This window comes from Sarcophilus harrisii, chromosome 2, assembly GCF_902635505.1.
Source record: "Sarcophilus harrisii chromosome 2, mSarHar1.11, whole genome shotgun sequence".
NCBI lineage: Eukaryota > Metazoa > Chordata > Mammalia > Dasyuromorphia > Dasyuridae > Sarcophilus > Sarcophilus harrisii.
Window position 1 is genome coordinate 219,519,834 of NC_045427.1, and position 22,565 is coordinate 219,542,398.

General features: G+C 37.5%; 1 protein-coding gene across 4 annotated transcripts in view; it reads right to left on the reverse strand.

Moving 5' to 3' along the window:
• Positions 1-12,022, reverse strand: part of OGDH (oxoglutarate dehydrogenase) — a 95,467-nt gene extending 83,445 nt beyond the window's left edge. For all 4 annotated transcript variants that reach the window (XM_003757737.4, XM_031951513.1, XM_003757738.4 and 1 more), the window contains exon 1: positions 11,942-12,022. The gene's annotated coding sequence lies outside the window, so the exon portion shown is untranslated. The remainder of the gene's footprint in view (positions 1-11,941) is intronic.
• Positions 12,023-22,565: the final 10,543 nt, after the last annotated feature.

Consider the following 22,565-nt stretch of genomic DNA (forward strand, 5'->3'; position numbering starts at 1 on the left):
CCTAATGTTTTTACATTTACAATTTCAAAGAAATTTTCTTGGAAGAGAAACAGAAAATAGGAGTTTTTGCCTTTTCTCTGTACACTTTGAGCCAGAGATTCAAATGAGATATGGCTGGCCTTGAGATGGTAGGAGAATGAAGCACAGCAGTGCCTGAACTAAGGCACGAGTTTCTGAAGACTGATTCCCTAGTTCTCCAGCAACTTATTGCTATTAGAGTCTAGGGGAATTATCAATGTGTTCCCTAAATTAAATTCAGGTCTCTCTTGACTCAAGACATCCCCTGCTTTTATATTTTCACACATGTCAACCTCCACTAGGCATGGATTGGAATTTGTAACACCTGAAGTCATTATGTATGTAAATTAGGGTTATATCAGTTCCAGCCCAGTGGAAATATGCATTTGGAAATCAAATAATGTCACCATCTGGGACTTCTTACTTCTTTCTAAGCTCAGCTCAGGTACCAACTTCTCTGGGAAGCCTTCCCTCATACCCCTCCTTTCCTAAGTGCTGTTTTCTTCTGAATTAAATCAACTTGTATTTACTTATCTGCGCACACGTTATATTTCCACAACCTCTTCCCCCCAACCCTAAGAGTAGGAAAAAGTTCATTTTTAACTTTTTAATCCCAGTTCTTTATATAAAGATGTTTAATAAATGTTTGTTGATTTAGTTACATTATTATTTGTGTCTCACTGAAACTCATTAGTATAGTGGATAAGAACTCAGGAAGCCCTGAGTTAAAATCAACTTATCAATCAACATTTATTAGATGCCTATTATGTACCAGGCAAAGTGATAGGTAAGCACGGGAAATCTGGTTTCCAATACTTAAACTAGCTGTGTGATCTTGAGCAAGTCATATAACCTTGTCTGCTTCAGACTTCTCCATCTTAAATAAAATAAAGATTATAATAATAGCACCTACCTGATAGAGCTGTTGTAAGGATGAAATGAGATAATATTTGTAAAGGGCTTAGCACAATGTAGTTATTTAATAAATCTTATTCTTTTCCTTTCTTTAATCATACATAGACTAATAAACACACACAGAGAGACACAGACATACACACCCAAATACCTCTCATGAAATTAGCTAAGCAATTTCCAGTCCTCCCACAAGGGATTCTAACTAGATACTAATTAGCTGCTTTAACTTAAAAAACTAAGATCTTTGTGGGAAACACATTTATAATACTTACTGCAGAAGAGACTTGTATCCAATAACCTACTAGTAATGCTAAAGTGGATTCTTTTAAAAATGACACATAAATGAAAACTAAGAATCTGATGCACAAAGGCCAGAATGTTGTCAATTACCCTTGCAAGGGAATTTTTAATATTTATCAAATTCTTAACTGTGGTTTGAGGATCTGGGTTCAAATTCCATCTTTAATAACTTGTAACTTTTCTTGTTACTCCATCTTATAACTTTTCTGAACTTTCCTTTCCTTATCGGTCACACAGTGGGATTGGACTAGGGAAAAGTCAAAGGTACCCTATCCTTGTTGATCTAAAAGTCTGAATGTCCAAGTTCAAACATACCCAAATCACAGCTCACAGAATTTTAGACCTGGGGCATTAGAGATGATCTAATTGCTCTCTCTGCCCCATCGTCTTATAGATATAGCTACTAAGACCCCAAAAGCTGAAATGGCAATTTCCATTGCCAAAATTAATTACAGTGCCAATTAAAAGACTCTTAGTTAAGTGCCTTTTGTTATAATTCTCTAGTCCTTCATAGGAATATATTTTGTTATAATTCTCTAGTCCTTCATAGGAATCCTGTAGTCTACAATTCTAAATTGACATGATTCTGATATTAAAGAATTTTTTAAAGCCAAGATATCAGATTAGATACAAAGATTTTCTACATCATCTAATCAACAGGAATAATGTGTGGTTTATTATGTTTGTCTCACATTTTGGAAATTATGTTTATCCTAACTTTGTAAAAGCAGGTTGGATCAAATGATTTTCAAATTACTTTTTACATAACAATTAACTTAAAAAACCAAATCTCTCACCCTCTTACTATAGTAAAGCATGAAATTCATGGCATCTTCCAGAATTGAGGATTCTCTTTTGTTTAACAGTACAATTTAGGGGATAGCTATTTGGGAATCACATTTATCATGTCATAAAAGATGTTATGAAAAAACTGAGAAAGGAAAGGAGGAAGATAGTACAACTTAAAGGAGCTAAATCTTCTGTCAATCAAAATGGTCTAGGAACAGGAATCTAAACAGTCAAAAACTCCCCCCCTCAGTTAACCTCAGATACTTAACACTTCCTCCTGGTTGTGTGGCCTTGGGTAAGTCACTTAACCCCAACTGCCTCAGCCAAAAAAAAAAAAACATACATACAGAAAAGATATGACAGAGGCCAAAACCAAAAGGAAAAACCAACAAACAAAAGGAGTGGGGTGAGTGGAAGGGACCACTCCTTAGGATACATAAGGATGAAATTTCTATATTCATTTGGATCTAAGATCCTATGAAATGTTTTTTGTTCTGAGGATTTGAATCTGGCATTACATTGAGTCAATGTGATAAAGCAGTGGTGTCAGAGCCAAATAGAAAGATTCCAACAGGCTGCATATTGACTTAGAAAACCACAAATTATCTTATTATCTCTACTGTATTTATTATATTTTTATTTATTTTGTTATATGTTTTTCAAAGATATTTTAATCTGGTTTGGGGCACTTGAGTCTTCCTGATTAAGCTTGAGCTTGGGGCTTCAATAAATACTTAACACAAACCACATTATAAAATATTGATGCCGTAGAAGAGTATAAACTATAGCTTTAAATAGAAAATACACCAATTAACACATAATTAAGTAGCACTATATAATTGAAAGATTTCAACAACATACACAAAGTCTTATGTTGAGATCTGTATTAGTATGAAACAGTCTGTGCTCTTTCCTGAGAAGACATACCTGGCAAGCAAGTTGACCAACTCCAACTTTCCAGCCTTACCTTACACTAGTTCCATTGTTACCCAAATTCCAACTAAACAAGATTGTTGGTCCTTCCCTCTACAGGTCCCTCAATTTCCTATCTCTTTGATTTTATTTATGATTACCTACTTATGCCGTCCTTCTTTCTTTCTCACTTGTTACCATCCTATCCATCCATTTATTGCCTAGCCCAAACTAATCTAGCCAAAAGGGCTCTCTCTCACTCCCCAAAGCAATAGGGCTGACAAATCAACTTCTACTTTGTGTCTTTCTAGATGCACTTGGAACAATCACTGGTTTATAGATGTCAACACTCAAATGTTTGTTTGATTAAAAAAGCCACTTGAAAATGAATAAAAGCGTGTGTGTGACTGCGCATGCGTGCATGCACGTGTGTGCACAGTAGTGGAATGAGAGCTTGAAACTCTCTGGCTATGACCATGGGCAAATCACTTAATCAGACTAAGTTATAGAGAAGGTTCAAACTTGCATTGGTGCATTATTTTCTTCCCCTAGGAGTTCCTTATACCAAAGAAATCACAGGAATGGTAGATACATTAGATAGACCTTTTGACAAAACCAGTCATTTTGTTAATATGGGGAACTCCCCAAATCTCCCTCTATCAATGTATATATGTAATTTATAATCCACCAGGTTACATCCTGTTTTCCTATTGATATGATTATGTGTGACATATACAACAGATGCTCAGGTTCAGCATTTTTAGGACACCTCCTATTTATGACCTCAAAGATTAATAGGATTTGAGGCTGATAGTTTTCAGTCTGTAACCAAAATGAAAATCAAAATCAAATGAAGTTTTGTCTTTCTGCAGGGCAGGAAAATAATAGAATCTAAGTTGGTTCAAAAAGGGAAAAACTTTATAGAAGATGTAGGTCTTGAGCTAGCCCTTGAAGAAAGTATAGGAAAAGAAAGTGGGATGATATTCTTTGTTGGGAGAAATACTGTGATCAAAAGTATTAAGAAGAAATGCCAAAATATGTCCTGGAGGCAGTGAGAAATAAAGCCAGACTATAACAGAAAGTTCATATTGGAAAAGGGTGGGGGGTTAAAGATAGTTATTTTGATAGGTTTGGGTCCTCCAATGACAAAGATAAAGTCTTATGGAAATGCACCTCAAGTACCTGAGCAGAAGTAAATGATCATTTTGGAATTTTAGTATATTTTGGTGCCAAGTGTTTAAGTCTTAATGGAAAGGGAAGGAATTACAGATAAGCAGGCCTCCCTTACTGCCAACAGTGATATATTATATTTTTCTTTATATTATATATATATTTTATATATTATATATTATATATATATAAAACGTGTGCGCAGATAAGTAATATATTATAAAGAGCTCTGGATTTGGATTCAAAAGACAAGGTTTAAAATTTGGATTCAAAAACCTGTGTGATCTTGGGAAAGAGGGATTAAAAACCTCTGGGTTTCAAGTTCCTTTTTTTTTTTTTGGCTTTTTTTTTTTTTTTGCTGAGGCAATTGGGGCTAAGTGACTTGCCCTATCCACTGTACCACCTTCGCTGTCCCTCAAATTCCTTTTTAATTAAATTAAGGGGTGGAAGCAAATGATCTCTAAAATTCCTTCCAACTCCAAATCTTATGATCTATGTATGATCCAGACAGAGAAGTCAAGAAACTATTATAATAGTCCACGTGTAAAGGCAATGAGGTCCAAACTTAAATGGTGATAATGGAAAAAAAAAAAAAAATAAAGACATATAAAAAGAAAAATTAGGAAAAATTCAACAGGATTTAATAACTTAATGGCTATCAGGGACAAGGCAATGATATCATTATACACAGCATTCTTGATTTGCAAAGCACTTAATAAATATCTTCATTTTAGCTACAAAACAACTTTGGGAGGTAAACATTATTATTCCCATTATGTGGGTGAGAAAACTAAAGCATAAGTGAAGGGACTTGCCCAGGATAGTATACCTTGAAAATGTCCAAAGCTGGATTAGAACAAGTCTACTCAATTCTAGTTTCAGATCTCTATCTAACATCATAAGGCTGCTTCTTGAGAGGAAAGATTCAAAATGATTCAGGTTTTGTTCCTGAGTGACTCTTAAGAATTATCCCATCACTGATGGGTATAAAAAAGTAGAACTAGTATGGGAACAAAATAAGGAATGCTTGATTCATAAAGAAATGTGCATTTAAAAAGTTAATATACAGAGGCAGCTAGGTGGTGCAGTGAGTAGAGCACCAGCCCTGAAGTCCAGAGCACTTGAGTTCAAATTTGACCTCAGATACTTAACACTTCCTCCTGGTTGTGTGGCCTTGGGTAAGTCACTTAACCCCAACTGCCTCAGCCAAAAAAAAAAAAAAGTTAACATACATGTATAACCAGAAAAAAAATAAAACAATTAATAAAGGACTTTAAAAAATAAGGAATGCTATTTCAGACATGCTGAACACTGGGAGAGATATCCAAATGGAAATGTTCAAAAAGCAGCTTATTGGTAACTAGAACTATAAATTTAGGAGTCATATGCATTTGTTCCTTTATTCAATGAGTAACTACTATATGTAAAAATGCTGGAGATGTAGACAATTAAATTTGTTCCCTACCCTTAAAACATTTATAAATGAATGGAAGAGAAGTAATACATAGGCACAAACAACAATACTATGCATTTTGTAAAAAGTACTTTAAGAATTCAGAAGAGGCTAGCATTACAATTTGATTTTGTGGGGAGCCGGCACTAATCTACAGCCACATAAGGCCAACCTTGAATAGGTTGAATCTCCTAATCACATTATACCAAAGACTTCCTGAATAGGAATCGCCTAATCACATCAACTTTGAATAGGCAGATATCTAGACATCCCCTAATCGCATCATAGAGCTTCCTGCCACCAGAAACATCTGAGCAGCTCATCCTTGGGCGGGATACCAACCCTTTGTCATGGACCCCCACCCTGTACTGTGTTTGTACAACCCTGCCTACTCTGCTACTGCCATATATATCCTTACTATTGCATCCATTTAAATGAGGCTTGATCAGAATGATTTGTCTTTCCTCCATTTTGCCCCTCCCCTCTCTCTTGCCCTTATCTCTTTTCTTCCAGGGTCCACACACACTGCCTCGCGGGCCAAGGCAAATGGCACCCACACGTGGGTCCCGGAAGATTTTGGGGAAAGGAGTAGCCATTGCTAGATCGAACCTCTCAATAAGAAGACTGCGCAGTGCTGGAGGATTTGGAGAATTTAGAGAATAAGGAGGTCGCCATGGGTCCACCTGCCCCGAGGAACAGAGACCTGGGTGTGGTAAGAGGTTTCGATACCAAGAGAGAGAAGAAATTAGTGTATATGATAGATTTGTTGAGGATTTCAAGGATTTATTAAGGACGCGTAGAGTAAAGGTTAAGAAAAAATGAAATTGTAAAATTTTTAAGCTTTCAGAAGATGTCTGCCCATGGTTCCCACAGGAAGGAACCATTGATGAGAAAAGGTGAAAAAGAGTTGGAGATTGCTTTAATCATTTTTATGTAATTCAGAACAATGCCTCTTCTTAGAAGGTGCCCTTAAGCACACCAATTCTAGGCTCAAATTAGGCTCCCAAAAACAATGAAAAGGATTCTGTATGACCCTCCTCCCAAAGCTTCAATGGCTTTTCTTCAGCTTCCCCAAGTGAGAGCCTTTATCTCCGCTGACTTGAAGGAAGCGGTTCTTCAGCTTCAATCAGGCCTACAGTGGACAATGATATTGATTGGGCATTTGGGAGAGTAAGTCTGTCTGAGTGCCTTTTGGCGTACCCTTCTGGTTCTGGTTATTCTGATTCTGTTCTGGGTAAAGTTCTGAAACGGGTATTTTCTGGGACGCTGGAAAATATCCTTGGGTATGTGTTATATGTTTAATATTGTAACTGTGTTCTGTGTGATTTGTCTGTTGAAAAATTTTTAAGTACACCGTTGCAACTGTGCTTAGTAAAATGGAGCTCCATGTGTGTCTGTGTGTCTGTGTTAAAAGTTTGTAAAAGATAAGAATTCAGCCTCTGTGTTTCAGGCTTAGAAAATATCAAGAAGTTTGAAAAATCTCTCTCCCTTTCTCTCTCGTCTCTCTTGTGTGTGTGTGTTTCTCTGGCTGACTGCAGTAGCCTGAGAAAAAGGGAGAGAAGGGAAGAAATTAAAATGAATGAATGAATGAATAAATAAATGAATAAAATAAAATAATAAAAAAAAGGGGATTTGAAAATTTGGAAAGTTAAAAAAAAATCTAGAAGAGCAGTGTGCTAACATTTAAAGAAAAAATTTAAATGGAATATCTAGGCCTTCTCTGAAGGCACAAAATGGGCTTGGAAGTTCATAGAAGACTCTTTGGATTCTGGAAGGGAAAAAGGGAATTCAAGGTGAAACAAACTTCTCCCCCAGGGCAGAGGTCTTGGAAACAGCCCCTAGTCTGTTTGCCCATGTAAAAGCTTTTAAGTTTTTAAGAACAATGATTAAGGGATTTGGGAATTTGTTATTTGAAAATCTGCTTGTGATTTTAAAACTTTTAACCTGATGTACTAATTTTGTAAGTAAATGGAATTTAGATATTTTAAACAGATGGGAAAGTTTTTTTCCCCTTGAAACAGAGCCCAGCCCAAAGGAGCATCTGAGTGTTCAGGTATATAGCTAGGGAGAAAGAAAACTGGAAATGGGTAGATTTGGGAAGAAAGTAAATAAAATTGATGGGCTAAATCTTGAAAAGGATCCCTATGTATGACACTGAGCGGAGAACCTGAGAAGTTTTTTCCTAGGGGACAGGAGTGGGGTAAGAGTCCTCTCCTCCTCTCTCCCCACAGTGCAGCAAACTGATTTAAAGGAACATGCTTACTTTTAGGTTACTTGATTGAATATTTGTTTCTTGATACATAAGTTTTCTTGGTTGAGGAATATGGTCATAAATGTGATCCATTCTTTGGTAAGAATATTTCTAAAAGTTAATTACTATTTTTAAGAAACTTCTTGAATTCTTATAATGGAATTGGGTAGTCTGTATAAGTTTAAATTGAATGTATTGGGTCATCCTGAGGTTATTTAAAGGGCCTCTGAAAATTTTTTCTTTGTCCTTTTGGGAAATGTTTCTGTTATGGACAATATGCAATTTGGGATATTTTTCTATGTATTGGGCATTTTAAAAGCAAAATGATTTGTATGTATAACGTTCACTTATGTAACATCTACCTAGATATAATTGTTTTTAAGTTGTGAACTTAGACAAAATTCCTGTTATTACTATAAGGTTATGATGAGTCTTTTAAGATTTATCAGAAATTTGATTTGTGAAATTTGTTATTGAAAGTAAAATTTCTCGGACTTATAATTTAGTTAATGCTATTTGGGAGTTTTAAAGCTCCACCCTCTGACAGTTACTGGGACAATTGATTGGAATAAAACTGGGTTAAGGCTATTTTATCCTATATGTGCTGAAGGTTGAGTTTTAACTGCTTATGTTATACTTTTTCCTCCTGTAACTGATCTATGATCAGAGCAATTATCAATAGAAACTGTTAATTCACTTATGTCATACTTTTGCTATTTTCAGTCTGGTTATATGTAATCATTGCTTGGGCAACTTAAGTATTTTGCCTGGTCATCTCATGTTACTGGATATTTGTGTTTCTTTAAGGTTTCTACATGATAAGAGGACAATTAACAGGGGTCTATAAGACAGCAGCCGTTTGCCTGGCAAACTCATCTCTTCACATAGGAAACAATTTATTTTGGCCTCCTCATATTTTGCAGCAGTCTGGTGAACTGAGTCTTTCCATCTGAGACTGATCTAAATCTGTTAAATTACAGATATTGGCTTGCTCTAATTATATCATATATATAATTATATTAATATATAATTAATATAATTATATTAATCAGAGAAATGCAAATTAAGACAACTCTAAGATACCACTACACACCTGTCAGATTGGCTAAGATGACAGGAAAAAATAATGATGATTGTTGGAGGGGATGTGGGAAAACGGACATTGATTCATTGTTGGTGGAGTTGTGAACGAATCCAACCATTTTGGAGAGTAGTTTGGAATTATGCTCAAAGTTATCAAACTGTGCATACCCTTTGATCCAGCAGTGTTACTACTGGGATTATATTCCAAAGAGATTATAAAGAAGGGAAAGAGACCTGTATGTGCACGAATGTTTGTGGCAGCCCTTTTTGTAGTGGCTAGAAACTGGAAACTGAATGGATGTCCATCAGTTGGAGAATGGCTGAATAAATTGTGGTATATGAAAATTATGGAATATTACTGTTCTGTAAGAAATGACCAACAGGATGATTTCAGAAAGGCCTGGAGAGACTTACACGAACTGATGCTGAGTGAAATGAGCAGGACCAGGAGATCATTATATACTTCAACAACAATACTAGATGATGACCAGTTCTGATGGATCAGGCCATCCTCAGCAACGAGATCAACCAAATCATTTCTAATGGAGCAGTAATGAACTGAACTAGCTATACCCAGAAAAAGAACTCTGGGAGATGACTAAAAACCATTACATTGAATTCCCAATCCCTATATTTATGCACACCTGCATTTTTGATTTCCTTCACAAGCTAATTGTACAATATTTCAGAGTCTGATTCTTTTTGTACAGCAAAATAATGTTTTGGTCATGTATACTTATTGTGTATCTAAGTTATATTTTAATATATTTAACATCTACTGGTCATCCTGCCATTTAGGGGAGGGGGTGGGGGGGGGTAAGAGGTGAAAAATTGGAACAAGAGGTTTGGCAATTGTTAATGCTGTAAAGTTACTCATGTATATATCCTGTCAGCATGGCATACCCAGTCTGCATGGAATGAGAGCCTCCTATCACTTCATAGCCTGAAGCAGTAGTTTTTAAAATGAGACCATGGACTGGACCCTGCATCTACTGTACTTTGGACTGATATGAGGGACTTTGGGAATGTTTGACTGACTGTTGAACCTTGCCTGGATCATCTATCACTCTGTTTAAGATTTGGGATGGGATTTGTTAAAACTGTAATTATTGCTGTTATGTTTGAAGGATTTTTAGGAAATGCTACTGTACTAGTATGTTTGTAATTATTGCTGTTATGTTTGAAGGATTTTTAGGAAATGCTACTGTACTAGTATATTATGTATAGGGATTTTGATTCACTCTTGGGATTTATATGGGGAATAGTCATTTGATGATTCCCTTTCTGTGAAAAAAAGGGAGGAAAAGATACAACATTTGGAAACTGGTAGATCTCACTAGTTTAGATTGAATTTGAATGCTTTAGCTTTAGAATCCCTTATTTTGTTAAAATTGCCCTGGCAGACTCAGTTTTGGGGATTATTTTTTAAGCTTTAGAATTAATTAGTACTTCAGAAGTTTTACTTTTGTCTTTTGGACCCTGGGCCTTCCGGAGAATCATTTCCTTTGTAAAATCCCAAGTAGATAAGTGTACATGAATGGGTTTGGCCAGCACACTATCACCGCCTTAGAGAATCGACGAAAGGTCACCTTCGCTTCTTCCTTTAGGATCAGAGATGAAGATTGGAAGGGTCCTTGAAGGCCCTCACGTGACCTTTCAAGAACATGAGGAAATGTGAAATCTTTTTCCAAGGTCACACATAGGTAGCAGGTGGAAGGGTCTGGATTCAAAACTAGATCCTCTTGTTTCAAAATTACAAATCTTTTTATTACATCATAGCCTTGTTTGAAAGGTCAACCTTATAAAATTTTGTTGCTGTGTCATGAGGATATTTTTGCTAGAATTCACAGGCTCCATGAAAAGGAGCCACTTAGTCCGGAGGGTCTGTTAAAAAACTTTATACCCTAGTTCAAAAGTCCTATACTTTATACTTTTTTTAGTATAAAAGTTATACTAGTAGTATAACTACTAGTTTTCTCATCCCCAAAAGCTTGGAAAGTGGTAATATTCTAACAACTTAAGAGAAAATTAAAGAGCAATATGCTAAGGGTTAAGGTCAGGGAGGAGAGGTCAAGAAATAAAGTCCTTGATGAATCTGGTCCTTCCAACATTTAATGGGCTTTAAACGAGTAACTGTACGGTTATAAAAACATGACTCCAGCCTCGTCCGGACCCCTCCTTCCTCTCCTCCCAAGCACCGAAATCTAAGGAGCTGAAGGTCCGGGAGAAAACGCCCACCCGGGGCGCAGGTTCCACTAGAGAACTTCTGTTTTGCCAGACACAGGTACAAACAGGATCCGAAGGCGGCTACAAGGAACCAGCCCGGCCCAGCAGGCGGCTCTAACAAGCCGGGCTAGACAGCAACGTGGGCGGGACTCCCGGGTGGGATGGGGCGGATCTCCCAGCACTGGGGAGGGCCGGTTCCACCCCGAAGGAGGCAGCGCTTTGGAAAGATCTGTAGGGCGTGACCGGGAAGGAGGGGGAGCGCGTGGAGGAGCCCGAACTAGACTGAAAGAAGGAAGGGACAAACAGCGTCCGGACAAGATCACCTCCACTCCTCTGCCCACGTGACGCTCTCCCCTTGACCCACAAGGTCAAGGGAGAGGAGGCAGCAACTAGTTCCCTCACATCCGCCCGCCGAAACAACCCCACCCCCTTATCCCAAGCGGCCAATCAGAAGCCTCGCCGCGCCCGCGCGGGATCCGCCGCGCGCGCCGGCAGCCGCCAATCTCCGCCTGCAAACCGCTTCGGTCTTCCCCATTGGCTCCAAAGGTAGTCTTTCAGAATTCTTCCATTCCCACCCGTCCTCCCTCCGCCTCACTGTGACTCCGACTCTCCTCCCTACCCCGTTTTCTCTTCCCGCCCCCAATTCCAACCCCCCCCCTCCCCCTCCAGTCCGCAGGCCAAGTCACCCGGGCGGTGGCTGCAAGGACGTGATGGCCATGCTTCTTGGTCGCAGCTGCCCGGCCCCCATACCCCCCGTGGGGCAAAAGTCTCTCATTTCTGGTCCAAGCCCAGTTCCAGGCAAACAGAAAGAGCAGAGGAATTACCTGTCTCCAGCTCCGGCTCCACCCGGGAATGAGGTACCAACTCCCCCACTCTCGGCAATACCAGCGCCTTCGCCCCGCCCCCGCCCGCCCCTGCGTGTAACGTCACTACGCAACCTGGCCCGAAGGAACCGAAGCACCGCCCCTTGGCCCTCGATTTTCCTCCTCTCCGTCACCCGTTCGCCCCACCCCCGAGCTCTAGACTCCCTGGGCGTGAAAGCGGTCAGCTAGCTGCCTCTCTAGAGGGCCTTCCTCCTTAGGGCCTATTTCCTTTAGGCCCTGCCGTACCCTGCTAGGCCTAACCTCCCAGGTACCCTCTAGAGATTGAGACGGCTCTGCCCGAGTGTGTGACGTCACAGTATCCAGCACCTCTGAGACATCTGGAGCCCATGGAATGTTATGAGAGTGGAAGGACGAGTACCAGACCCTAGTGCAAACGGGAGAAAGGGGGAGAAAAGATGGAGCGAAGCAGGGAGGCAACTGGAGGCCCCAACTCGCGTGCGTTCTCAAGTCTTTCAGCACAGGCCTTACAGCGCTTAGTCATAGTTCCTTGTACCCTGCCCTGCCGGGTGGGGGGACCTACTTTGACGCTGACTGCAAGGGCTGGCTGATAGCAGGGAACCTCCTTGAGGATGAGATAACTCCTTAGTCGATTAAATTCAACAAGCATTTACTTGATTCGTGAAACAACAATTCTTTCGTGAGATAAAAGGAATAAGTACATTTAGCAGCAACCTCTTTAACAGGGGTTTTGAAGGTTTTTTTTGTGTGTGTATGTGTTATGGTATATACCATTTTAATATAACTGCTTCCCTTTATAATTCTTCGTATTTTATTTTATGCACATACAAACTTTACTCCTAGAAGGGGTCTACAGGCTTCACTATAATGCCAAAGGGATTCGTGACATATAAACAAAACACACCGTAACAGAGGTGTCCTGGTGTAGTGGCTAGACAGCTGGACTTATAACTCAGGAAATTATGGATTCAAATTATTCTTGGGGCATTCATTAGTTGTGTGACTCTAGGTCATTTTATTTGTGTGTGCTATTTAAAAAAAAAAAACTTTGTTATTCAGTCCCAAACTCCGTGACCCCATTTGAGATTTTCACAGCAAACGGACTAGAGTGTTTGCCGTTTCCTTGTTCAGCTCATTTTACAGATGAGGAAACTGAGAAAACCAGGGTTGAATGACAACGCATTTATTAAGTGTCTGAGGTCAAATTTGAATTCAGGTTTTCCTGACTCTAACCACTGTGCGATCTAGCTGTCCTGAATGTGGAAAATAGCCGAGGAAGAATATGGTCTACCAGGAAACATTATGGGTATTTTGAATCATAAACTATACCCCCTTCACAAAACCTCAATAACTCTAGCCAGTGCTAAACTCTGGGATTTATAAAAAAAAAAAAGAACCCTGCCCTCAAAAAGTCTAAAGGTGGAAGACAACACAACAAAATTGGAGAGTTGGGAGGGGAAGAGAATGAAAGAGCCTTGAATCATTGCAGCTGCAGAAGCCAAAGAAATCAAAAAAATTCAAACGACTCATAGAATCTTAGAGGTAGAAAAGAACTTAAATATCTTTTGTTTAATCCCATATTTATAAACGAGGAACTGAATCTCTGAGGCATGAAGTGATGGAAGTAGAAACAGCAGACAGGAAACTGGTAAAAGGAAATGAAATAGAAGGGGACAGAGTTGCAGAAAATCAATAACTTTGTTTTTTAAAAAAACTTAAATTCCAATATAGATAAGCACAGTATGATAAATAGCAGACAAATTTGTCTGGCAGATTTTCTATCCCTTGTCTTTCTTGTGATGGAAAGTGTCATCCACATCCAGAGAGAACTACAGAGAGGACTGAATGTGGATCAACGCATAGAATTTTTACCTTTTGTTATTTGCTTGCTTTTTTTTTCCTTGTGTTTTTTCCCTTTTGTTCTAGAGAGGGAGAAAAGTTTGAAACACAAGCTTTTGCAAAGATTAATATTGTACTTTTGCATGTATTTGGGAAGAAAATACTATTTTATTTTTTATATTTCATTTTAAAAGACTCTTTGTCTTTCCGCACTACTGTAATTGGCTCCATCATATATTTTGACATCTGATTCTGTGTTGCCTTATATAATAAGTCGGTTTCATCTATGTAAAGATCTATGTAAATGTTAAGATCTGAAATCAAAAAACATGAATTCAGATTCTGACTGTACTATTTATTTATCACATGTTTGACTTTGGAGAAGTCAATTAATCTCTCTGGGCCTGAGTTTCATCTGAAAATTTACTAGATTCATTCATTCAACAAACTTCTAAATGCAAAGTAGGAGATAGCAAAAGAAAAATTGTCTTTTAGCAACTTACATTCAACTGGGAGTAAATAACACCAATTCAGAAAAATAAAAACAAAAGATTAAAAACAATTACAGTGGAATAGGATACTAGCAATTGTGGAGAGATGTATTTGTCTTTGGTAGCTAGGGGGGGTTCTTTTCCCTTAATTATGAGTTCTACTAGGGAATTTAGCTCTAGACCTTTCCCTTGTTAATGACTAAACTTTTGAAACTTAAGCCAGCCAGTTATAATATCTTTGCCTCTTAATTTGGAGGTCAAAGTCTATAAATTCTTTTGACACATCCCATGACACCAACCTTAGACTCCAAATATATTATTGGCGTTTGATACTTCCATAACCTTATACCCCAACATAAACAATCAAAAGAACCTGATTTGTAGAATTTGCTAACTGAAAATTTAACAATTGAATCTCTTCTAGGAATCTGATTCTAGGAAGGAGAGTAAGGAATATAAGATAATCACTTGCCATTCTAAATATATAATCCTATTTTTCTCTTGTTTCAAGTGAGTTTGAGGGGGGCTAAATCAAACCTTCAAGTCTCAGGTACCAGGGAGAGTTATCAGCCTGAATTATAATAAAGAATCTGGAAGCCTACCTGTTCCCCGAGGCAAGCGGAGAGGAACACTTGATAGGAGCAGTTGCCTTACGTCTCCCTTTTGTTTAAGTGGATTTTATTACTGTGCTAGGAGAGGTCCTGGGGTGGACCTCTCAGGTAAAGTTATGAAATCAAACCTCCCAAGGTTATATTTCCTCTATAAAAGATCTCTTCATACTGTAAATACCTGCAAATTCCTTTTTAGGGTTCATTCACCAATTGATGGCATACTTATGCCTCATAGTATCTTTCTATTTGTTATAGCTAACTCATTTTAGGGTGCTAAATCCCTTTTAGAGTTAACCACCAGTCAATGACATAATTCCCTACTCCTCTTTCGAAACCCCTTTTTGGCATCAGTCCATTAACTTCTCTTGGAATTTAGCCAGAATTTTAGCTGGTAATAAAAATCTTTGTCCCTTAATTTGGAGGATATTTAAGCTTACACACTCTTTTGAGATAATTCATGACCCTGGCCTTTGTAACATTACCCCATATATACTTTGGGGGGTATCATTTCATACCCCATCATTTTTGTTAGTAACCTAAACATTTTGGTGTTCTGGTACAGGGAAAGTCTGATTGCACCCTGTAACCTTTGACAAGTTTGTTTGACAGGAAGTTCCCTAAGGGTCTGTGAGAATTACCCTCATTTTTTGGTATCCCTCCCCTACCTACACAAAAAAAAATAAAAACAAAGACCAAAGTGTTTTACTGTCTTAAGAGTCACTGAGACAGCTGGAGAAAAACCCCAAAGCATTTTAGAGACTGTTCAACAATGTACTTATTTTACAAATGAGAAAAGTATGGCCCATCATTATATGATTTGCCCAAAGTCATACAGATTGTAATTCCTCTGGGGCCAACATTATAAGTACCGTAGTACCATGATTAGATTTGCTTGAAGTAGTCTTACTGAATGTTATGTAGTTACTGGAGCAACCTGGTATAGCAAGATATTAACATTTACTGACCCTGAGCAGTCACAAAATTTTTGTGTCCTGGGCAACTCTATAAAACTTAAGGAAAAATAGGGTATTTTGGTGGAGCAGTGGATAGAGCACCAGCCCTGAAGTCAGGAGGACCCAAGTTCACATCTGGTCTCAGACACATAATACTTCCTAGCTGTGTGACCCTGGGCAAGTCACTTAACCCTGATTGCCTCAGCAAAAAAAGAAAAAAAAAAAGAACTTAAGGAAGAAGTCATAGATGAGTGATTGTCCTATATTATACCACTTAAGGACTAGAAAAAAGTTTGAAAAACATCGAGAGCAAAATAATACTTTGCTTATTGCTTCATAGTTTTTCAAAGGACTTTTTACAGTATCTTATTTGATTTTCACAAGAACCTTTTGAAGTAGATACTTGCTTCAATCTAATAAAGTTTGATGACATTATCCATTACTGTCCAACTCTTAATTCAGACTATAAATCAAGAAACTTTTTTTTTTAAAGCAATTAATCCAATTAGACTTTTTGACTGGACAGTCATACTTTGGTCCTTTCATTAGTTATATAGATATATAGATATATCTGAGGCAATGGGGTTAAGTGACTTGCCCAGGATCACACAGCTAGGAAGTGTTAAGTGTCTGAGGTCATATTTGAACTCAGGTCTTCCTGACTTCAGGGCTGGTACTCTACTGCGCCAGTTAGCTGCCCCTCTACAGTTTTTCATTGTACCTTAACATGAACTTTTTAGCTAATTCCATTAGTCAGTCTCTTGAGTTCAGTTAGTATGTATTAGTCTTCCCCTGTTTGTTAGCCGTTAAGTAAAAAAATAAAATGAAGTTTCTATCCTGGCAAATCTGAGTATTAGTCATTGGAAATCTGATATCCCTGAAGAGATCTTCGATGTTAGATGAGGTTAACAAAGGAATTGATAAAAATTAGTCCCTGAGGCAGGCAGGGAGAAGCCTCCAATAAGATCAGTCTAGTTCCTTGGTCCCACTCTGTAGGGAAGTCATCCAATCTGAAATCCAAATTATGTCAAACCCCTGAGATCTACCCTCTGTAGAAGTTTCTTGCAATCTCATCTTGCCATGCCCTGTCAAAAATCCCAGTTATGTCCCTAAGACTAAATTTTCCCTATAAAATCTAAGGGCCATCCCATGGCTGCTGCTTTCCTTTGTCTCAGTCCACCATAGCACAACTTGCCTTGTGGTGTCTTTCCTCTTACCCTTCCCTCCATGCCATGTGGTATCTCTCCTAACTCCATTATAACTCTCAACCCCACTTCTCCTCTTAAAGTTAACTAACTCTTTTGGGATTCTGTGTCCCTTTCAGGATTTAGGGCATGCCCCAACCTCATAGGGTGTTTCCTTTCTCCTGGTAAATGGCAAGTTCCCCTAGGAAACTTGTCCTTTCCATCATTAATTATTAAAATCCCCTGCTATGCTCTCCCAACTCTTATATTTATCATTCCCAGTGTCTATTGTATCCCTTCATTTTGTCTGTAATCGCTTCCCTATAGAAATCATTTTGCCAAAAACGAATGATCATTGTGACTTATTCACATGACTGAATCCCAACTTTTGTTGCCTACCATTATCTAGGGTCTGTATCACTTACATCATGTTGGTTCTGGAACCACATCATTTGGTGCCAAACCTCACATCTTAAACCACATCATCTCCACCAAAGTGCAAAAAGATAATTCAAAAGGCTCCAAATAATTTATACTGCTTTCTACCATCTTAACAACTCCAGTATTCTTTCCACCAAAGAACTACAAAGAATGAGAGATTACTTCAGTATGTCATCATGCATTTCTCCCAGTTGATTATTTTCCTACCAATTTTGCTAATAATTGCATTACAAACTATTTACTGTGAACTTGAACCTAGAGAAAAGTTACTGGCAAGAAATTGATGGCCATTTATTTGGTTTCCACAGTTATAAAAAATTAAATTGGAAAAACCCATAAGGAGATCAAAGAATAATCAAGCATGGAGTTTATCTTCCCCCAAAAGAATGTAAGTTCCTTAAGGGCAGAGACTGACTTCTGTTATCAGGGGTAGTGGCCTGAGATTTGAATATAATCTTTTGTTCTTTGAGACCTTAGTCTCTCCACTATTATCTTCCCTCTCCCCCTCCCCCCTTATAGAGTATAAACACCTTGGGAGCAGGGACTGTCTATGTCATGAAAGATGCTTCTGTGACATTAATGGGGAATCCAGGGAGGGATTTGTCCTTCAGGATAGAAAATAGAATACTGCCTTTGGAATTTCAAAGGTGGGTCTATTAATGTAGGCATTCATTCTTGCAAGAATGTAAAATCTTAACTTCTTTCATCTGTGATTTTGTCAAGTTCTTGGTAAGATATTTTGTTTTTTATAATACCTTAAAAATTTAAAGGAGTGAGAGGTCTGGTCAGAGTAACAAGCATCTAAATTACTTTAGAGTGATCAGAAGAATTGAGTATATGGCTTGTAGAGTATTTCTTGAACATCAATCATTTCCCCCCCATGGCTTTTTCATGGTGTTATTGCATAATATATTGAGATGAGTAAGGTGAACATAAGAAGACTGAAACCAGTTCGTATTGAGTTGTTTGCCAGAATAATTTTGTTCTGGCCCAGTGCAATAATATCTTGCGATATTAGGAAAAAATCTAAAGTGGAAAATTCCATTTCTAGTACCCTAATGAAGAGAGAGCTGTATATAATTTTTAATTGTTTGAACTAATAAATGCATTTTTATAAAATTCCAAATTATGTGAGCTATAATTTTCAGGCATCTGATAAATTATAGTTTTAAGAACCAAAGCAAATGTAAAGAAAACTTTAGGTCAGTGTTAGATAAAAATCTTTTTCTTAAACTCTAACATTGGGAATGGTTTTTTCATTTCAGTAACAGTTTTTAACAGTGAAAAGAGCAAGGCTGGTGGAATAATGGTAAATCAATAAATTATCAAGCATTTATTAATACCTGTAATTTGCCTATCATTATCCTAGGCATAAATGTATCATTACAAAAATGAAACAATCCTTGTCCACAGGAGTTTTACATTCTCTTAGAAGAGAGAATGTATATATATATAAAAGTACATATAAGAAATGTTTCATATAAATGTTACATTATTTTGAGGGAAGAAGGCACTACTAATAGGAGAGACTAGGAAAAACTTTAGGTAGAAGATGACCTTTGAGCTGAGTTTTAGGAATAACTAGATTTTTAAAGAGGTGTATCTGAAGAGAAAATACATTCTTTTCAGAAAAGAAGTGGAATTGGGGGAAAAGATAAGTTTGTTTGGAATAGTTGAATTTGAGATGCCTGTGGAAAATCCTGTTCTGAATGGTTTAAAAGGCAGTTGGCAGTCTCAAGAAAGAGACTATGGACAGATTTGTGTGTGTGTGTGTGTGTATTATATTTCTTAGTGACATCTTCATATTGATGATATATGAACCTAGGGGAATTGATGAAATGACAGAGGGAAGGTAACAAGAGAGGAGAGGCTCAAGTCAGAACCTTGGAATACACTTCTCTACTTGGGGGCAAGGCTATGGATCACTATTAAGAAAGATATTTTCATAGTGTTTTAAAATTTTCCTCTCCAAGAAAAGTATTGTCTAATATTGTGACTTAAAGAAATCCTATCAGTTGCCAGTATTGTCTGAATTCTGGAAAACATTGTCCACTCAGAGATTTCTCTGAAGGCGCCCATTTAACCAATAAACAATAATTTGTTGAGCAGTCTGCTCCATACTGCGCAATAGACTAGGCACCAGTAAAACAAAGACCAAAATAAATTGAGTCAACCTCAAGAAGCTTACTACTGAAGAAGATGTAGCAGGGTAAAGCAGCTTGGTGGAAAGAATACTGATTTTAGAGTTAGAGAAGCTGATCCTGGCTGTGATTCTTTCTACTGTGGCAAGTTGTTGAACAATCAATCTGTAAATATTTATAAAATATGTATTTTCTATGTGCTGGAATACTATGAGTTAGATATTGAAAGAAAAATTGTAAGCTCCTTCCCTCTAAGAGCTTACAAATAAGGGGTTAGAGGATGGAGTACAATCTGTACACAAGTAGATATATCCTGTAGATACAAAGTAGATGAAAGGTAGCCTTAGAAAGAAAGAAAGTAACAGATGGGGGAATTGGGAAAAGTCTCCTGCATAAAACAGCACATAAACTGAGTATTGATGGAAGTGAGGGATTCTTAGGATCACAAGTGACAAAGGGAGTGCATTATAAGTAAACATGGCAGATAGCCAGGGCAAGAAATAGAGTCCCAATTGTAAGGCTAAATTGATTGAACTCTAGAAAGCAAAGACTTCATCAATTTTCTACCTGTTTAGCTATATATTGTCTTCCCTGACTAGATTGTTAAGAGCCATTACATAGCTATAAACATACTCATGGTCATGTAAAAATTTTTTAGGTAGAAAGGAGTCAAGAGTGGAAAATGTATAAGAAAACCAGATTTAGAGTATAGATTGGAGGGGGAGAGAAACTTTAGGGAAGGAAACCATAAGTCTACACATGAGACAATGAAGGCTTGAATAAAGTTAGTGGGTGATCATGTATATAAAAAGAGAAATGATACTTGATAATTCAATGAATATATGGCATGAATGAGATGGAGTAGAAGGAGAAAATGATTCCTAGGTTATAAATCTCGATGGTGTTGGAAAAATTGAATCCATTCACTGAGAGCTCCTTCTTCTAATCTGTTCCTACTATCCTTTCCTCTTCTAGTCCATCTTACATCAAAAGGGCCCTTCTCTATGCAAAGGCAAATCTTCTATATGCACAAGTGATCCCATTCTAGTCTGTTCTCTTTAGAAGAGAGGATTGCCCTACTCATTTTAAATCTCTCCCTATCTATTGGCTACTTCCCTACTGCATGTAAATTTTCATGTTTCCTTCTCCAAAAAAAACCAAAACATCTGTCACTTGATCCATTCTGGCTAGCTGTCATCCAAGATTCTCCTTCTCTTTTGTGGCTAAACTCCTTGAGAAGACCTTCTATAATGGGCTCTCATAATGGAATGTGAGGGTCTTGAAATTTTTAATAATTTATCAGTAAAGTTTTGCTGTGGGAGAACATTTGGTTCTTGGTTCTCCTTTCTACAATAGGTGCTTCTACTTTTTATTGCATTGTCTTTTTAATCCTCACATATAACTTCAGACCTCAAAATTTAATTGAAATTTCTCTCTCCAAAGTTATTGATCTCTTAATTGCAAATCTAATGGCTCTTTCTCAATTCTTAGCTTTTTTTATTTCTAAAAGATTTTTAAATTAATTTTTAATACACATTGCTTTTATGAATCATTTGGGAGAGAAAGATCAGAGCAAAAGGGAAAAACCATGGGAGAGATAAAAAAAAACAGAAAAAAAGAAGTGAACATAGTATGTGTTGATTTACATTATCTCCATAATTCTTTTTCTTGATGCAGATGGCATTTTCAGACCAAAGTCTATTGGGATTGCTTTGGATCGCTTTGGATCACTGAACCACTGAGAAGAATCAAGTCTTTCTTTCACAGCTGATCATTGCACATTCCTGCTGTTACTGTGTACAATATATTCCTGGTTCTGCTTGTTTCACTCAGCTTCAATTTGTATAAATCTTTCCAAGCCTTTCTAAAATAAGCTTGTTCATCATTTCCTAAATGGAACAATAATATTCCATTATCTTCTTATACCACAACTTGTTCAGCCATTTCCCAATTGATGGGCATCTACTCATTTTTCAATTCTTTGCTACCACAAAAAGAGCTGCTACAAACATTTTTTGCACGTGGGTCATTTTCCCTCCTTTATAGACACAACAATGCCACTTCTAAATCAAAGGGCATGCACAATTTCATAGCCCTTTAGGCATAGTTCCAAATTGCTTTCCAGAATGGTTGAATTATTTCACAACTCTACCAACAATGCATCGGTGTCCTAGTTTTCCCATATCCCCATCCAACAATTATCATTATCTTTTCCTGTCATCTTAACCAATCCGAGAGATGTGAGGTGGTAGCTTAGAATTGTTTTAGTTTGCATTTTTCTAATCAATAGTGATTTAGAGCATTTTTTTATGTGACTATAGATGGCTTTAATTTCTTCATCTGAAAATTGTTTATATCCTTTGACCTTTGAACTGGGAAATTGTGTTCTCATAAATTTGACACAGTTCTTTATATATTTTAGAAATGAGACCTTTACCATAAACACTGACCATAAAGATTTTTTCCCCCAGCTTTGTACTTCCCTTTTAATCTTGGTTCTATTGATTTCGTTTGTGCAAAACCTTTTTAATTTAATGTAATCAAAATTGTCCATTTTGCCTTTCATAATGTTCTCTAGTTCTTCTTTTGTCATAAATTCCTCCCTTCTCTAAAGATTTGATAGGTAAATTATCCTTTGCTTTCCTAATTTGTTTATGGTATTATTCTTTATGCCCAAATCATGTACCCATTTTGAACTTATTTTGGAATGGGATGTAAGATGTAAGTCTATGCTGAGTTTTTGACATATTATTTTCCAGTTTTCTTAGGATTATTTGTCAAATAGAGTCCGCATCATTCTTGATCTCTATGTAGCCTTTGATATTAAATCAGCATTTTCCTTAATACTCTTGAAATAGGCCCCAGCAGGCCTTTGTTAGGTTCTGTATAGGCAGGCAGAGGATGCTGTTGTTCATTCAACCAGGTGTAGAAAGTTTGGGTTGTGCT